The sequence below is a fragment of the Manis javanica genome, chromosome 3 (genome assembly GCF_040802235.1).
Source record: "Manis javanica isolate MJ-LG chromosome 3, MJ_LKY, whole genome shotgun sequence".
Classification (NCBI taxonomy): Eukaryota; Metazoa; Chordata; class Mammalia; order Pholidota; family Manidae; genus Manis; species Manis javanica.
Window position 1 is genome coordinate 216,758,850 of NC_133158.1, and position 17,256 is coordinate 216,776,105.

The window sequence follows — 17,256 nt, forward strand, 5'->3', positions numbered from 1 at the left end:
GTTTCAATTCTCTTTATGATCCCAATACCAAAATCTGACGGATAGCTCAAAAAAAAAGCACATACCAATCTCAGTTATAAGCATAAATATAAGAATGTTAACAAATAAAATAAAAACACACTAACACCAAACAGGATTTATTTCCGCAGTGCAGTGATGATTTAATGTTAGGAAATCCACAAAGCTCATGAAAAAAGTCATGATCAGATCACATGACAGAAAGAGATCCGGTTTGATTCAGTATCTGTTACTGATTCAGTTTTTAAAATTAAGAGGAAGAGAGCGCTCTGCCTCGGAGGCTGGCATTTGTGAGCAGCCAGGAGCAAATGTCACGATTAACAGTGAGACACTAATGATTTCCTTCCAAAGCAACAAGGGACAGAACAAGGGGCTTCCGGCCGCTCTCTGCTGGGAGATCCCATATCTGGAGGCTAAGTTAGTTTCTGTTGTTCGTTATTACTATTGGCTCCTGTCCATCCGCCTATCATTTGCGGGCCTCCTCCCGACTGTATGCTATTTTATTTGAAAAATCACTTGAAGTAACTTGAGACCAAAATGACGTCACTTTCCTCCAAAGAGAATTTTTGGTGAATTGCTCTTGGGGAGCCCCTGGGGCCCCAGCTGTCTGGGCCACCTCCACCCAAGTAAGGGCTCGGAATTTTGCTGGCCACCCAGATTGCTGGAATCTGGGTCAAAATCCATGCAAGGCTAGATTCTGACTCTCTTTCCTCCAACAGGCGGGGGTCTGAGGCACTGTCCCACAGGGGAGGGGGTTTACCAGGCCCACACCCCTGGCCCCGACCGCAACCCTTGCCCCACTGGCCCCTGGAAGCACAGCTCACCTCTCTGCTGTCTCCTCGTGATCAGGAAACACTCCCTGGGAAAAAGTGGACCCGAACGCCTGACTCGAATTCTGGGTTTTTCCCTCTAATTCCTTTTTTTATGTTTCACACAGGATTTTTTTAATTGGCTCAACAAAGTGATTGGTCTAAACAACTGAGTCTAAAACTTCTAAAGCAGTCTTTTTTTAAAAAAAAAAAATTATTCTATGATCAGAGATTTTCACTGAACTGAAGTAACCAAATATGTCTACTAGCACTGACCCTTGGGTCACTCTATAGGGACCAGTGGTCACTAGTCATTTTTCTTTCTTTTTTCCAGTTTTATTGAGATGTACAGATCTTCCTTGACTTGCAACCAGGGTTACATAGCAATACACTCATCCATCATAAGTCAAACATATCATTAAGTTAAAAATGCATGTATCACACATAACCTACCGAATAGCATACTTTAGCCCAGCCCACCTTAAACATGCTCAGAAAACTTACATTAGCCTGGAGCTGTAGCACAAAGCCTGTTTTACTGTGAAGTGTGGAACACGTCGTGTGATTCATTGACTACTGTACTGAAAGTGAAAAGCACAATGTGTGTGGGTTGTGAGTGCATCGGATGCTCACCTGTGCGACCACCTGGCTGACGGGAGCTGCACTCGCTGCCCGGCCCAGCACTACAAGACGATCACACCGTACATCACCAGCTGCGGAAAAGATCAAAATTCAAATTGCTAAGGAGGGTGTCCACTAAATGTCTATTGCTTTCACACTATTACAACATCAAAAAATTGTTAAGTTGAACCGTTGTAAGTCAGGGACCATCTGTGACTGACCTACAGATGTCAAGGTGCACAGCATGACCATCTGACTTGCATATACTGTGAAATGATCGCTGCAGAAAAGCCTCGTTAATATCCATCATCTCATTGAGACACAACAAGAAAAACGTTTTTTCCTTGTGACGACAACTCTTAGGCTCTTTCTCAACAGCTTTCAGATAAACCATAGTGTTAACTACTGTCCCACACTGCACATCACGTCCCCAGGGCTTACGTATCTTACAAGTGGAAATATGTACTTTCTGCCCACCTTCATCCAATTCCGCCCCACCACACACCCCACCTCTGGTAGCTGCTATCTGGTTTCATTTTTTATACGAGTTTGTGTGTTTGTTTTTTAGATTCCACATATAAGTGAAACAACACAGTATTTTCTTTCTCTGCCTAACTTATTTCACATAGCATAACACCCTGAAGGTCCATAGGAGCAGAAGTCCTATCATTCTGTTCAAGATTTTTCTAAAGGTTCTGACCAATGACATAAGATCAGAAAAAACAAAAATATTAGAAGTGAAAATATTATTCTTATTTGAAATCAAAAAGACAAATATAATTAAAGCATAGCAGCACAAAACACAATAAAAACCTTTTTTAAATCACTTCTTTTCTATTGAAAATCAATTAACAGAAAATGTGATGAAAAACAGAACAAAAAACAAGTATAAATGATATGGTATTTTTTTATGTGTCAACTGGGCTAAATTAATAAATACCCTCAGTATTGAATCAAACACTAATCTAGGTGTTACTTTGAAAGCATTTTGTAAACATGACTAAAATCCATAATCAGTTGACTGTGAAGTAAGGGACACTATTTTAGGTGATCTGAGGAGCCTCATTCAATCCCCTTACAGCCTTAAAAGAAGAATTAAGGTTTCCTAGGAGAAAGAATTCCCTGTGGTCAGTAGTCTCTGCCCAGGCCGAGGAGTCCCAGCCTGCCCTTCTCAATAGCCTTATGGATTCGGATGGCCTACCTGGCCTCCACAACTGCATAAACCAATTTTTTATAACAAATCTTTTCATATATACCTCCTTCCGGTTCTGCTGCTTTGGTTGAACCCTGACTGATACAATAGCTAAAAAGTATAACAAGGTTTGCATGGGACCTCTACGAAGGAAAATGTTCAATGTTACGGAAAGATATAAAAGTAGGTAAGAGACTTCACAAACCTCTGCATTGAAAATTCAAAATATTCCAAAAAACTAATGCAATTAAAAATAAGATCCCACCGAGTCTTTTTTGGAGAATTTGACAAGTTCTTCTACATTAAAAGCAAAAAATCATGGTGGTGGAGAAATTAACCTACCAAACAGTAAAATATGCCACAAAGCTACAATGATTTTAAGAGTGTAAGGTTACCAGAAGAAGAAGAAAATAGATCAAAGGAGCAGAATAAGGAACTCAGAATCAGACACTGTATAAATGGGAATTTAGTGTATGGAAGCTCAAATCAGGACGGGAAAGATGGTTGCACCAATTACCTCATATTGAGAAACACCCCACCCAAAAATAGGTTAAAATAAGAACAATTTGTTCAGCCCACGACTCGGTGCTTCGGCAATATGGCAGGGCCGGAGAGGCCGGGTGGAGGGCTGGGGCTGGGCCAGGCTTGGCTGATTGACTGGGCGTAATCCCCGGCCCGTGGTGGGCTGGTGGGAGCTGACTGGTGTTGAATGGCTCCATTCATCAGCCTCACGACTCACTGGGAGTAACAGGAGACTGGGCTGCATGTCTTTTATCACCCAGCCAGCTAACCTGGGTTTGTTGATAAACCAGCAGAGCTCTGAGTGACCTAAACGGGGAGGCCTCAGGGCACAAGCATTTCCAAGTCTCCGCTTGAATCACATTTGCCACTGTCCCACCAGCCAGAGCACATTCATGTCCAAGCCCAGAGCCAGTGGAGAGCTGGGATTCAGGGAGACGTGAGCAGATTGGGGCCAGCACTGCAGTCGATCCACCACAATGAATTATTTAGCAAACGATGCTGGGAAAATCGAACCATCTGGGGGGAAAGTAGGTTAGATTCTTATATTACACCAAAATAAATTCCAGATATATTAAAAATTAATATGAAAATGGCCTGATTTTAATAACATAGTTGACAAATGACTGTGGAAAGAATATTTCCAACACATATGGCAATGAATTAGGAGCCATAATATAAAAATAGATCTTAGAAATAAATAAGATACACACTTGTGTTAAAGCAGTGGGGAGAATATAAGACAATTCACAGAAATACAAATAGACATTAATCAAAAGAAAGCATGCCCAACATCAGTAAAAATCAAAGAAATACAAATGAAAACAACACCAAAATATCAGTTTTGCCAATTATTTTGCCTGCATTTAGTGAGTGCTTAAGAGTATATGGGAATAGATGCACTCATATAACATTAGTTACAATATAAATTGACATGAAGTTTCTAGGAAGGAAAATTAGCACTACGTATATCAAAAGTATTAATTTGCATGCCCTTTGATTCATGTTCAAGTTCTGAATTTATCCAAAAGTGCAAAAAAGTAGATGAAATACGTGTATATGAAATAATATTTATGCTCTCCTGCACCCCCACTGATGCTGGAGCTGATCTGGGCCCTGGTGAAACCGCGCTCTCGTCAGGAAGGGACCATGAGCCAAGCCTCGGGAAGGTGAGGCCAGGAGCTATGTTTTTCAAACGGTGCAGGCACAGGTCCACACTGACCAGACTGTTCACTTATAAATTTGGAAACAATTGCCATGAGGAAAAAAAGACCTCGTAAGTCAAGGTAACAAAGGATCAAACTTGATGACATTCATGAAATACCTAAAAGATTCATGGATGAGGAGGCGGGGCTGCCCGGCAAACCGTGGAGGGACAGCCTCCGAGACGGCGATTTCGTTCGGAAGGCGCAGCGACTGCCTCGTGACTCCAGCTCATTCCCAGGTAAGGACGCGGCTCACGGGGGCTGCGCCGTCCACCTCTAAAGCTTCCAGGAGGAGGTGTGCAGTGGAGAGGCACAGATCTGGGGACCTCAGTGGGCACCCCAAAGCCCCTTTCTGAAAAATGGGCGAAAGAGTATTCACTTCATAGGACGCTGCGAGGATTCGATGCAACAACGTGCAGATGGGGTCTGGAATGCTGCAAATATTTAGTGGCTCTTCTGTGTCCCTCGGCCTCCTCTGGTCACTCCCGATTCCTTGTTAGGACCCCAGGTGTTCCCATCCTCCCCGCCAAAGCCTGCTCGAAACTCACTTTCTGAGCAGTGACCCCCCTTCTCATGCAGCGCCCGCCACGTGAGTGACATGCATGCTCGGAGGATGCAGGGACCCCCCCCCCACCTCAGCAGGCGGCACTGAGCCCCCACTCTGCAGCCAGGCCTGGCTTACGTCTCCAGCTGGACCAGAGGTTCCCAGTGTCCCGAGCATTCCTCAGGCCTCCCGTCTTCCCCGCAGCACCGGTGTATCTGCTTTTGGAGATAGGTTGTAAACTTAGACTTTAAAAATATAGTTGATCCAGAACGATGAAAGTAAGTTTTTTAAATATACTTTCAGAAGGTGTATTTTGTTTGCAAATTTTTTATGAATGAGAAAATTTTATGTTTTCTATGAACCTGATGAAAAAGGCAAAAAGAAGAAGAAGCCAGTTTTCAGTCTGTTCTCAGGAAATGATATCCATCTTATGCTCTTCTAATATTCTTTTTTTCACTATAATTAAATATTTCTCAAAATATCTCCTATGTGCTCTAGTTCCATGTATTTTGCAGAACTGCCCATAGTCATACTCCAGGTCATGTGCTGGACAGAATGTTTTTGTATAATTGAACAACCAGTATATCTGCTTTTGAAGATATGTTGTCAACTTTGACTTTAAAAATATAAATAGTTGATCCAGAATGATGAAAGTTTTTTAAATATACTTTCAGAAGGTGTATTTTGTTTGCAAATTTTTTATGAATGAGAAAATTTTCTGTTTTCTATGAACCTGATGAAAAAGACAAAAAGAGCAATCTTGGCATTGTACCAACATTTTAATAATCATTATATAACATCCATATCTCATAGAGAAACAGATTTTGTCCCCTAGCACTAGAATATTTTTTATTTATTTTATATCAAAGTAGTTGACATACAGCATTGTATTAGTTTCAGGTGCACAACACAGTGATCTGACATTTATATATGTTACAAAATGATTACCACAATAAGTCATCATGACGCAAAGTTATTACAATATTATTGAATATATTCCCTATGATGTACTTGATTTAAAACTGGAAGCTTATACTCTTTATCCCTTTCACCTGTTTCACCCACTTCCACTGCCATCCTCTGGCAGCCACGAGTCTGTTCTCTGTATTTACGGGTCTATTTCTGTTTCACTTGTTTATTTGTTTTGTTTTTTAGATTCCACACATAAGTGAAACCATGTGATATTTGTCTTTCTCTGCCTGGCATATTTCACTTAGCATAGTACCCTCTATTTCCATCCATGTTGTAGCAAATGGCAAGGCTTCATTTTTTCAATGGCTGAGTAGTATTCCATTGTGTATACGTCCTGCCGCTTCTCTATCCATTCATCTGCTGATGGACACTTCCATGTCTTGGCTATTGCAAATAATTCTCCAGTGAACATTGGAGTGCATATATCTTTTCCAATTAGTGTTTTCATTTTCTTCAGATTAATGTACAGAAATGGAATTGCTAGATCATACGGCATTTCTATTTTTAGTTTATTGAGGAATCTCCATACTGCTTTCCACAGTGGCTGTACCAATTGACATTCCCACCAACAGGGCAGGAGGATTACCTTTTCTCCACATCCTCGCCAGCACTTGTTATTTCTTGTCTTTTGGATGGTGGCCGTTCTAACTCTGTGAGGTGATGTCTCACTGTGGGTTGATTTGCATTCCCTGATAATGAGCCATGTGGAGCACCTTTCCATGTGCCTGTTGGCCATCTGCATACCTTCTTTGGAAAAATGTTGATTCAGGTCCCCTGCCCATTTTTTTTTCAATTGTTTAGATTTTTTGGGTGTTGGGTATCCTTTATATAACCTGGATATGAATTCCTGTTTGAATATACCACTTGAAACTTCTCATCCCCTCGGCAGCTGCCTCTCCGTACCGTTGGCGGTCGCCCTCACTGGGCAGAAGCCTTTCAGTTTGATGCAGCCCCGACTGCTTATTTGTGCTTTTGTTGCTCTCACCCAAGGAGACAGAGCCAAAAAAATATCGCCAAGACCAATGTCCAAGAGTTTGCTGCCGGTGGTTTGTTTTGGAGTTTTAAGACCTCAGATCTTACATCTAGGTTTTTAATCCATTTTGAGTTTATTTTCATATTTGGTGTAAAAAAGTGGTCCAGTTTTCCCAGCACCATTTATTAAATTGTCTTTTCCCCTTGTATATACTTCTGGCATTAGAGTGTTTTTAAATTTATTCATCATTACCTAGATATTTAAATTTTAGTTTTGTATTTTCTGTTCATGCCAAGAATGATTAAGAACAGATGAAGAGTGGATTAAAACCACGAAGGACTACGCCAGAACATTCCACGGTGACCACCCTGAGCTGGCAGGACACAGGCTAGGCATCTGCCACCAGGCAGGGAACTGGGTGACACATAAGTAATTGGGTAAGTGATTTCTGAAAGCAAGATCTGGGACAAGGGACAGAGGCAGGTCCCTGCTGGGGCGCAGGGCTGGGACCGGGCGGGAGAGGACGGATAGCCTGGAAAAGTACCGCAGTGATTCAAGCCCCGTTGCCATTAATTAGTTCAGCATTTATGTTACCAAAAGAAGCGTGTGCAGAGCAGGTAAGTGGTCAGAAATGAGACCGGCTCTGTCCAGATGAACCCAGTTGCTGCGTGGAATATTCGGGGGAGGGGCAAAGACTCAGACAAAGGAGTTGGGAAGCATTTGGAAATCAGGAAGGAATGTTTAAAAACACACATATACAAGCACAATGGGGATATAGTTGAAATAACCTAGATTTGGCATCAAAAGAGAAAGGTCAAGACCTCACTCTGGTCTTGATATCCCCCTGAGGCTTATTTCTTCCTCCATAAAAGGAAGGAAATAATATCTGTGGCATTGCGTCGAGAAGAGTGAGTCTTTGGGAAAACCCTTTATAAACTAGAATGACTACACCCAGTTAGCTTTGGGTTTTTAAGTTATCTGCGGCCCATCTTTCCTCCTGCATGGATGGGTCAGGGTGAAGGACAAGGACATTTTACTGGCTCTTGGGGCTGAAAGGTGGACCTTTCCCTGTGAGAAGCTACAGGACTGAAGCTGGACCAACAGGAACGCAGTGAAGTAATTACCTCTGGAGATATGAACCCATAACCTAGTTATCCATCCTGAAATTTCATTAGGTTTTTAAGCAACCAGATCAACTTGACCAGTTATGTAGAACTTGCATTCATATACAATTGTAAAAACTTTCCTTTTTCTAAAAGTTACTAACCCTTATTTTAGCTGCTGATATTCAAAACCAGTGTGCAATATTTTTAGTCCTGTTCAAATGCATCCTGTTGACTACACCCTGGGGTCCAAGCAGCTGAGATCTGGCAGCCTGAGTCTGAGCCACCCTCGTAGACTTACATCATCATGAAAGGCAGCATCTTCCGTAGAGAAGCTTTGAAACAAACTAAATTAACGTAGTAAATTAAGTCTGGTAAACACTCCATCCGGAGAGCCCTCCTGGAGATTCAGAAATCTCCAGACCGAAGATTCAAGTTACCAAACCGAAGGCTCTGATGGTCTACAGTAAAGAAATCTAGTTACCTGTGTTCAACCTTGTATTTCCCAGTTTTTTGACCATGGAACACACCTTAGGAAGCTTTGATATTAAAAGGGGACAGGAGAATATGTTGCCATTAGAAGGAATAAGGTAGACTTCCTTGAGCTGACGTGTAAACATCTCCAAGACATATTTATTAAGTGAAAAAAAAAGCAAATCCAAGACAGTAAGCAGAATCTAGCTGCATTTTAAGTAAATGAATGAATGAATAAATAAATGAGTAAGTAAGGTATATCGTGCATGTATGTACATAAACACCTGCTGGAATGATAAATAACTTAGCACCTCTAGTGGTTACATCTGGAAATGGTATAAAAACTGATGGAATGGCCATGAAGAGACCTTTTTTGTACTGTATATGTCTCATATTGTCTGAATTCTTTATACTGAGAATGTCTGATAAACTATTAGTTCAAGACACATTTTTAAAATTATTATATGATTGTAGGGTACAACAAATCAGTATGTTAATCAGTGATACATACGCTGCATTGTATATAGTAACTGCCCAAATAGAATCATAGACGCCAAATAAACATACATAGGGCCTTCCTACAAAATCAAAATAAAGAATGGTGTTACCTCTGCAGATTCTAAGCCAGTAAAGGGGGCCTTATGAGGTGAGTTGAACACATCTGAAGCGTTGTGAAATATAATGCTTCAGTATTCAGATAAAAATACGGGCAATGTGTAGTGTAACTCTTAAAACCTGCCTGATGGACATGAGGTTAAGGTAAACAGAGAACCCCCCAAAATTATTAAAGATTAAAATAAAAGGGTATTGAATCTGCCATTCACAACAATTTGGATGGACCTGAAGGGAATTCCGCTCAGTGAAATAAGTCAGAGAAAAACCATACCGTACGATTTCACTTACATGTGGAATGTAAGACATAAAACGAATGAGCAAACAGTCAAAACAGAACGAGGCTCAGAGACACGGGGAGCAGAAGGCGGGTGCCATGGGGGGCGGGGGGGACGGAATGAGTGAGAATGTTTGATATCTTGATCTGGGTGATGGTTACATGGACACACATGTCAGAATGCATCAAGCTGTACACCAAGACTTGTGCATTTTGTTGTATGTACCTCAGTATTTTTAGAAAATGAGGGCATTGGAGAACAGGGCAAAGAACTGGCTTGGGTGTCAGGTGGCTCTGGGTGCAGATCCAGGCTCCTCCACTTTCTTTTTAAGCCTCAGTTTTCCTCATCTGTAAAATTAGGTTGTTTTAAGACTTAACTGAAAAATAAAGAGTAAAATATCTGGCTCAAATTCTACATTTAATATCTTTTCCTTACAACAGCTTTCTGGATTGCTCTTGGAAGCAGGCTAGAATTCTGAAAAAACTTAAGAGACTGGTCAGATATGAAACCAAAAGCTGGGCCTAGAGTCCATCAGCAGCTGTTCCAGGCCCCTCTAAGCAATCTTAACACTAACGGCTCAGGGTTCACCACCCAGCGTGAGGGGAGCAGCCTGAGCCGGGCCCTGGGTGTGGCCTCCGAATCCTCCCCAGGGCAGCTGAGCTGTCTGGGCCGCAGGAACACTGATCCCAACGCAAGAGAAATCAGATCGCAGACGCGCGCCGCAGAGGGTTCTTACTGGGCACAAGGCGCCTTTCGCAGGAACATAACGCCAGGGGTGACTACAGGGAGAGATGAGACTGAATCTAAGGAGGAAGGGCTTGACGAGCGGGGCTGAGCAGCAGCACGGACTGGTCACAGGCTTGGGGCTTACGGGAGCGCAAGCCAGAAATCATAAGGAAAATACATGATTTCCAGGAAGAGAATAGATTTTTTTTTAGTACTGAAGTTTAAAAAGCAATGGCTTCACCTCATTCAGCATCAACTAAAAGGGCGATGTCTTAGGATGGACGGACGTGACCCTTCGTGATTCCGTCCGCCTCTGGAATCCTCCTCCAACCGCCCGCTGGTGGGGAGGCGGCGGCGCCCCCGGCAGGTGTGCTGGGCGCTGCATGTGATTTCTGCTCCCAGGGACGGTGGGCCTGGGAGACCTGTGATCGGGCGGTGCTGCCTGGACCAAGTGGCACGGGGGCCCCCCCTCGTGAGGCTCCTCGGGGTGAGGGGCTGCGCTGCCAGCGACGGCGGCAGGGAGGCAGTCTGGGTACCCATCACCTGGTGGAGGATTTTTCACAGCAGATCTTTAAGCCGTCCTGTCCCGCTCACGTGCACTCGGGCGCCTGTCGTCTGCAGTTAGAGCTGCCGCGGGGACACATTTTGGCCTCTCCTGGTCTCCCCGGGGGGCTTTCTCCAAGCCTCCCTGCAGCCCTCGCTGCCTCTGCTGTTGGTAAACGGAACACGGACCCGGGGTGGCTCAGCCCCGCTGCCTTCGTTCTCCCGAGGAGCCGACCTCTGGTCTGCGCTGCCTTCCTGCTCACCCTCCGTGCTCGGTGCCAGGCGTTAGCCCTGGTCCGGGCTGCCAGCATCCAGGGGGCGACATCAGGCTCACCCTGGGGCTCAGTCAGGAGAAACGTTTGGCTTCCTGCTAACCCATACCCTCCGGCCTGACCCTTATTCAAAATAAAAAGGATTTTTTCAGTCTTTACACATTTTTAAAAATGTATCAAATTGTTGAGACACTGGGTGGAGACAGGAGCTCTGCCTGGAAACCTCTCAGAAACCCTAGCGTGTGCCCTCAGCTAGGATGGTCTGTTTTCGCCCAGGCCCACATACCCATCCCACAGTCTCAGCCTGATGTCTCCAGGAGGCCAAGACATCCATACCCCCTGCAAGTGTGCAGAAATCTTCACGTCTAAGTGCATTCTCCTGCCCCTAAGAATGGTTAAGAGGCTTTCGGGGGCCGCTTCCTCAGTCGCCACATCTGGCACACCCCATACGGCTGAGATTGAGAAATTCGGTAAGCCGAAACTAAAGACAGGAACACGGGAGAAATATCCACATGACGGAGCAGGAGATGCAAGCAGGTGAATCGCAAGGCCGGCGCGCCACCAGTACGCACCCTCCGTTACACCAGCACTGCCGTATTTGACTTCCTCTGGCTGTTTAACTGTAAGATGCAAAGGGCTCGGATGGAGACTAAGTGACGGCGAGCCCCTTTCCTCGTCGGAGAATCTCCAGGCCTCGGACAGGGAAGGCTGCTGCCTCTCCCATCTGCCTGGCTGCCCGGCAGGAAGGAAAAGAAACTGCATGTTGGAGAAAGAAGCTGGGGGGGACGGCAGAGGAATGTGGAGTAAGAACCAGGCTGGTCCGAGGTGCCCCGCTGGCTGTAAAATGCATTTTAATCAGAGCGCCATTTTCTTTTTGTCAAAATGATTTTAATTATTGGAATGCAGTTTTTAAATGTGCAAATAAGTTTTAACAACTGAAGAAAAAGGTTAAGAGATACCCACCTAATTATTAACAATAAAAAAATTTCTAAATAAATCCCAATGCCAGGTGTTTTCAGCAAACCTATGGTTTTAGATTATCCTCACTACCTCTAAGCTCCAAATACATATTAAATAAAAATTTGACTATATTTGCTCTGTTTATGAATATAGACTTAATTAAGTACCTCATGCAAGAAAGCCTCTATTTTTTATATCGGGCCTACAGCAGTCAGGTTTTTTTGTTTTGTTTTATTTTGTTTTTACTTTTTATGATCAGGCTCCCTGACTGATTCATTACCATCCTCAGGATAAATAACTAAGGAGTTGGTTGGGTTGTTTGTGTTGTGAGGAAAGGCAAAATATTGAACAGTTGGCTGAAAACTAAAAATTTACCATGCAGACAGACAGCAAAGGGCTCCAAATTGCACAAAATCTTGAATTCTAGGTTTAGAAAATAATAATACGCACACACATATGTGTGTATGTGTGTGTACAAAAATCACAAAAAGCACCCTGTAAAAAACTGCAGGTCTAAATTCCGCAGCTGAGAAATTAATGTAACAATTTGTCTCAAACCAGTGATAACCTGAGCAGAAACAATAGAAACAAACCCTAAACAGCTCAATAAATCCAAAGCATGTCAGTTTCCCACATTAAAAACAAACCTAGCTAAAAATCGAGGCAAATGTTAAAAACACACAAATGCCACAAAGAAGCAAAATCTGCCCTTAGGGAGGGTCAGCAGGTACAACCACAGGAAATTAATATCTCCAAGAACCCAAAATATTAGCACAAGCTGAGAGACTATACGATTAGTATGTTAGAAGTTATTAAAGGAAGGATAATAATAGTCAACACTTATGTATATCAAGATAATAAACTTGATTTGTAGAAATATATAATTGCTGACATCAATGGAGAGGTTAAATGATTCAGATTTAAAGAAATTAACTAGAATTCAGCACAGGGAAAAGGGAGTTATGAGAAGTATGAAAGAGTTTAATAATGCAGAGCATAGAATTGGAAAGATGTGTGTGGAGAGAGAGAGATCTTTTTAACTTTGAGTTCCAGAAGAAAAATAACTCAGGACTGAAGAATGACAAAAGTCCTCAGGTTTAAAGCGCTCTCTGAGTGCAGAACCCTCACTTAGACCAATGGTCGTGAGACTCAGCACATCATAGACAAGGGGAAAGCCTCAAAAGTAACAAAAACAGAAGGTAAAAGGCAGATTGCCCACAAAGGTATGAAGCTAGCAACATTCACCCATTTATGTCCTGAAGTTCTAGACCCAGCTAAGCTGTCAATCAAAAATTAGAGTGCATTAATACACATTTCAGAAAAACAAAGTTGTTTTATACCAGCAAAATAAAGTTAACCAAATCAAAGGGGGAAAAGACTAGATATATCAGACAAAAAAAAATTAGTAGGAAAGGAATGATTAATAACAAGATCAAAATGAAAATTTCAACAAGATATAATAATTCCAAATCTGTGTGGAGTAAGATATAGCTTAAAATTTTTCAAAACAAAAACTCACGGAATTATACAGACACACCAACAAATCTGCAGACTCAGAAATTTTATACCCCGCTCTCAGCAACACATAATACAAGCAGTCAATAAAGTACATGATGCATAAGAACTGAAAAACATTAAACTAGCAACCCCCAAATAATTCCCCATGGAGAGCAGATGCATTCACTCCCCGCCTTACAAGCACTGTCCTGAGAGAGAACTGGAAACTCACTGACTCCACAGGGACCGGCCAAATGAGGGCAGCTGTCCTCAGAAAAAGTCAGGACCTGAAACCCTGCTGGGGTTTAAGGAACACCCAGAAAAGGAGAGCTGAGAGCCCAGTTTGGCCCTGCAGGGAAAGGGCAGCAGCCACACCACCTGAGAAGGGTGGTCTGGGACAGTTCCCTACAGACCCCAGGGAACCCAGCTTCCAGGCTCCGGGTCAGTGTTTACAGGGAGCGCAGTGGCCTCAGGCGGAGAAGCCCCGTCGGGGGAGGTTGCATGGGACCATACTGTGCGGTCTAGACATCCGCCAGGCCGGATGGTCATCCCAGTATGGCAGGAACCTACCGGGAAGAACCTCCACAGATCACACCAGAGGCCCCCTTCCCATTTCTTTTCCCCTAACCAGAACAAAAGGCTTTCACAAGGTGGAGATTTCAGGGTTTTTTTAGTTGAAGTACACTGATATATAATTTTATACTGGTTGCAGGAGTGCACAGCGATCCAAAAGTCATGTACACCCCGGGTGCTCACCGTGGTGTGAGCACCTGTCACCATAAAAAGTTATGACAATATCAGTGACGGTACGCCCTATGCTGTACCTCATCCCTGTGACTTAGAGATTTCAGTTCTCAGCACACCACAGCCTTCCTCTTTTCTGGTTCTCCCACCCAACCTCCTAGGGCCTCACTGTATGGCCAGGACGAGGCTGATACACTTGCAGAGAACTCTCTAGGCAGGTGTTGAAAACAGCCACTCGGGTGGGTTCATTCTGTTGTGAAGGACCCTGAGGACACCAGGAGGTGCAGCAGGTCCTCAGACAGAAGGGAGGAAGGGGTAGAGACTGGAGGCCCTCCTCCCCCACACACGAGTCGTGTGTCTCCCCCCGCAGGAAATGAGGGCAGAGGGATTAAAGATCTGGTTCAGCCACACGGACGAGATGAGAACTCCAGGCTCCGGAGCCACTTCTCGTGTCACAGCGTCGGCTCATTTCCTGTTTTCCACTCAAGCTAATCATGACACGAATTTGAAAAACAGCCACCAGGCCCAAGAATGCAAAGCCTGCAGGTAATTAAGGGCTTTATGTATAAAGGCCAGATGATTACAATCTATGTGAAAACTACTTCCCCGTATGTAAGGTAAATAGACGTGAACCCCTGCTATTAGGGTTGATATCATCTTCATTTTGCATTTGGCCGATGATCTGATCAAAACTGCATCTGGGTGGAGCAGGCTGAAGTCATTTCTGCTCTGCTTTTGGTCTTGACTTTCCAACAAAAGCCACTACTTGAAATAGCAAGAAATGAATCAATCAATAAACTAATCCAGAAATGATTATTTTTGCCAGAGCCTTAAAATAGATGTTTACTTACAACTTTGGTAATATGTAATGGAAATAAGGTAGCTTTTATGAGAACTAAGGCATTTAACCCTTCCTGTAAAGGGCTGAGCCTAAGGCATCCTGGTCACAGTGGACGGCTTGCTCGGCCGCGTCTGCTTCCTGTTTGTTTTTAAGCTCTGCAGCAGAGACTGGCCCGTTTCTGTAAAGGGCCAGATAGTGAGTGTTTTCAGCTCTGTGAGCCACGCAGTCTCTGTGGCCATTACTCACCCTGCCACTCCAACCAGAACGCAGCCGTGGATGGCACCAAAGCCACAGAGCGTGGCTCGGTGTGGCCCGGGGCTGCAGTTTGCCAGCTCTCTGCAGCTCTACAGCACAAACCACATTGCCTGGCACAGCAGGCGGCTGGCTGAGTGAAGTCAAGTCTAGACCAGCTAACAGACATTTTGCATGCAGTTAAATGTACTTCGTCCCTTCCCGTCTGTCCACCAAGGAGAACATGAGGTTTCTGACAATGGGGACAATACTTCATTAATTTAGTATTCTCCCTGAACTTCACCCAGACAACATGTCCGTGAGGAAAGGGACCACTTACCTGTCAAACCAGTCGGTTCAAGTCCGGGCCTTTCGGCTGATGTGTGACACTGGCCAGGGCGTTGCTCTGAGCCTCCAAGTCTTCATCTGTGGAAACGGAGACCATCTCTACCTCACAGTGAGGATGAAGGGAAATAATTACATAGAGTGCGTGCCATCTGAGGAGCTCACCTCCAGGCCAGACTCTCTGTGTGACCCACAGAAGCGGCTCCGGGCCCGCACAGGGCCCTCCCTGCAGGGCACGTGGAGGGAAGCCCACCTCCCGGCACCGGCCCGGGGCCCGGCCGAGCCCTGCGCGTGCTGGAGGGAGCTGACGCCGCAGGCTGGGACACCCCCCGCCCGCCCTCCACCGGGCCGGGTCACGGGCCGTCCTGATTGCAGGAGCTTCCATCTGGGGGCTGCCTCACCACGCCCCAGGTGCTCCTGCCAGGTGGAAAGATAGCCACGAGCAGCTGGGGAAGGAGAAGACAAGGCTGAAGCAAGGGACGGCCCAAACCACGCCCGCGTGCGGGGCCCACGTGAAGAGGACCGAGGCTTTGCAGGGAGCTAACTTCCGGCCTGTGGGTCCAGGCCAGGCCGGCTCCAGCCGGGTCCCAGGGCAGGCACAATGCAACAGAGCTATTGCACAACCACAGCTCTTCATAATCTCATTAAGATAAAATTTACATCACAATTTTGCTCCTCTGCGGGCTTTTCTGTATGAATTTTGGAAGAAGACATGCACCAAGAGGAGTGGGTGTGTAACTAGGGCTGTCAGTCAAATGCCCTCACCCTGTCAATCAAAGAGGCACCCCAGCTGGGACACAGTGAAGAGACTGTTCCCTAAAAGCTGGGGGCCCTCGGCTCCCTTGACTCTGCATGCTCCTCCCTTGGAGCGTTTTCAAATAAAACGTTCTGCTTTGCTATTGTGTCTCTGCCTTTCAATTCTCTGTCCCCCAGCTCCTGGCAAACACCATCTGCTTCCCGTCTCTGTGAATCCGATTCCTGCAGGCACATAACAGAAGTGGAATCCTACAGTAGTTGTCTTTCTGTAACTGGCTTCCTTCCTTAGCATAATGTCCCCACCGTTATCCACGCTGTGGCCTGTGACAGGCTCTCCTTCCTTTCTGAGGCCGAATGACACTCCGCTGTGCGCACACCCTGCGCTGTGCGTACACCCTCACCCACCCGCCGGTGCTCGTGCCGCCTCCTCCGTCTGGCTGCCGTGAAGGGTGCTGCTCTGAACACGGGTGTGCCAGCATCGCTCCAGACCCTGCCTTCACCTCTTCCGGGCATATACCCAGAGGAGGAACTGCTGAATTACATGGCATTGTTTCTAATTTTCCTGGAGGACCCCCGCACTGTTTTCCAGCAGCTGCACCGTTTTCTATTCTCACCCACAGTGTGCAGGGCTTGCAGTCTGCACCCGCTCCCAGCATCACCTGTCTCCTGGTTCTTGGCGCTGCCATCCTGATAGGTGTGAGGTGGCATCTCACTGTGGGCCGGCTTTGCATTTTCCTAACGATTAGTGATGTCGAACATCTTTCCACATGCCTGTTGAAAATAGCACAGATTCGCTGTGTATGTTAGCTTGACGATTATATTTTAATTATTTGGAGGTACAGCATGCAAGCCTCCACTTGACATCTTGCCTGGAACCCTGTGAATGATAGGGGCAGGCCTGGTTCCCAAAACCTCCCAAAGCCTTTTCCTGCCTATTAAGTATTGATTGACTAATAAAGTATTTAGGAAAGCAGCACTTGACAGAGACAGCTGATTCTATTAAAGATTTTAATTTAGGTAA

General features: G+C 44.9%; 1 long non-coding RNA gene across 3 annotated transcripts in view; it reads right to left on the reverse strand.

Moving 5' to 3' along the window:
• The window catches only part of LOC118968475 (uncharacterized), an 84,590-nt gene extending 67,334 nt beyond the window's left edge, over nt 1-17,256 (reverse strand). For 2 of the 3 annotated variants that reach the window (XR_012129684.1, XR_012129685.1), the window contains exons 1-2: nt 15,475-17,256; nt 1,461-1,540 (exon numbers count right to left, since the gene is read on the reverse strand). This is a non-coding gene — a long non-coding RNA (uncharacterized lncRNA). The remainder of the gene's footprint in view (nt 1-1,460; nt 1,541-15,474) is intronic. The other variant, XR_005056169.2, reaches the window with a different exon arrangement.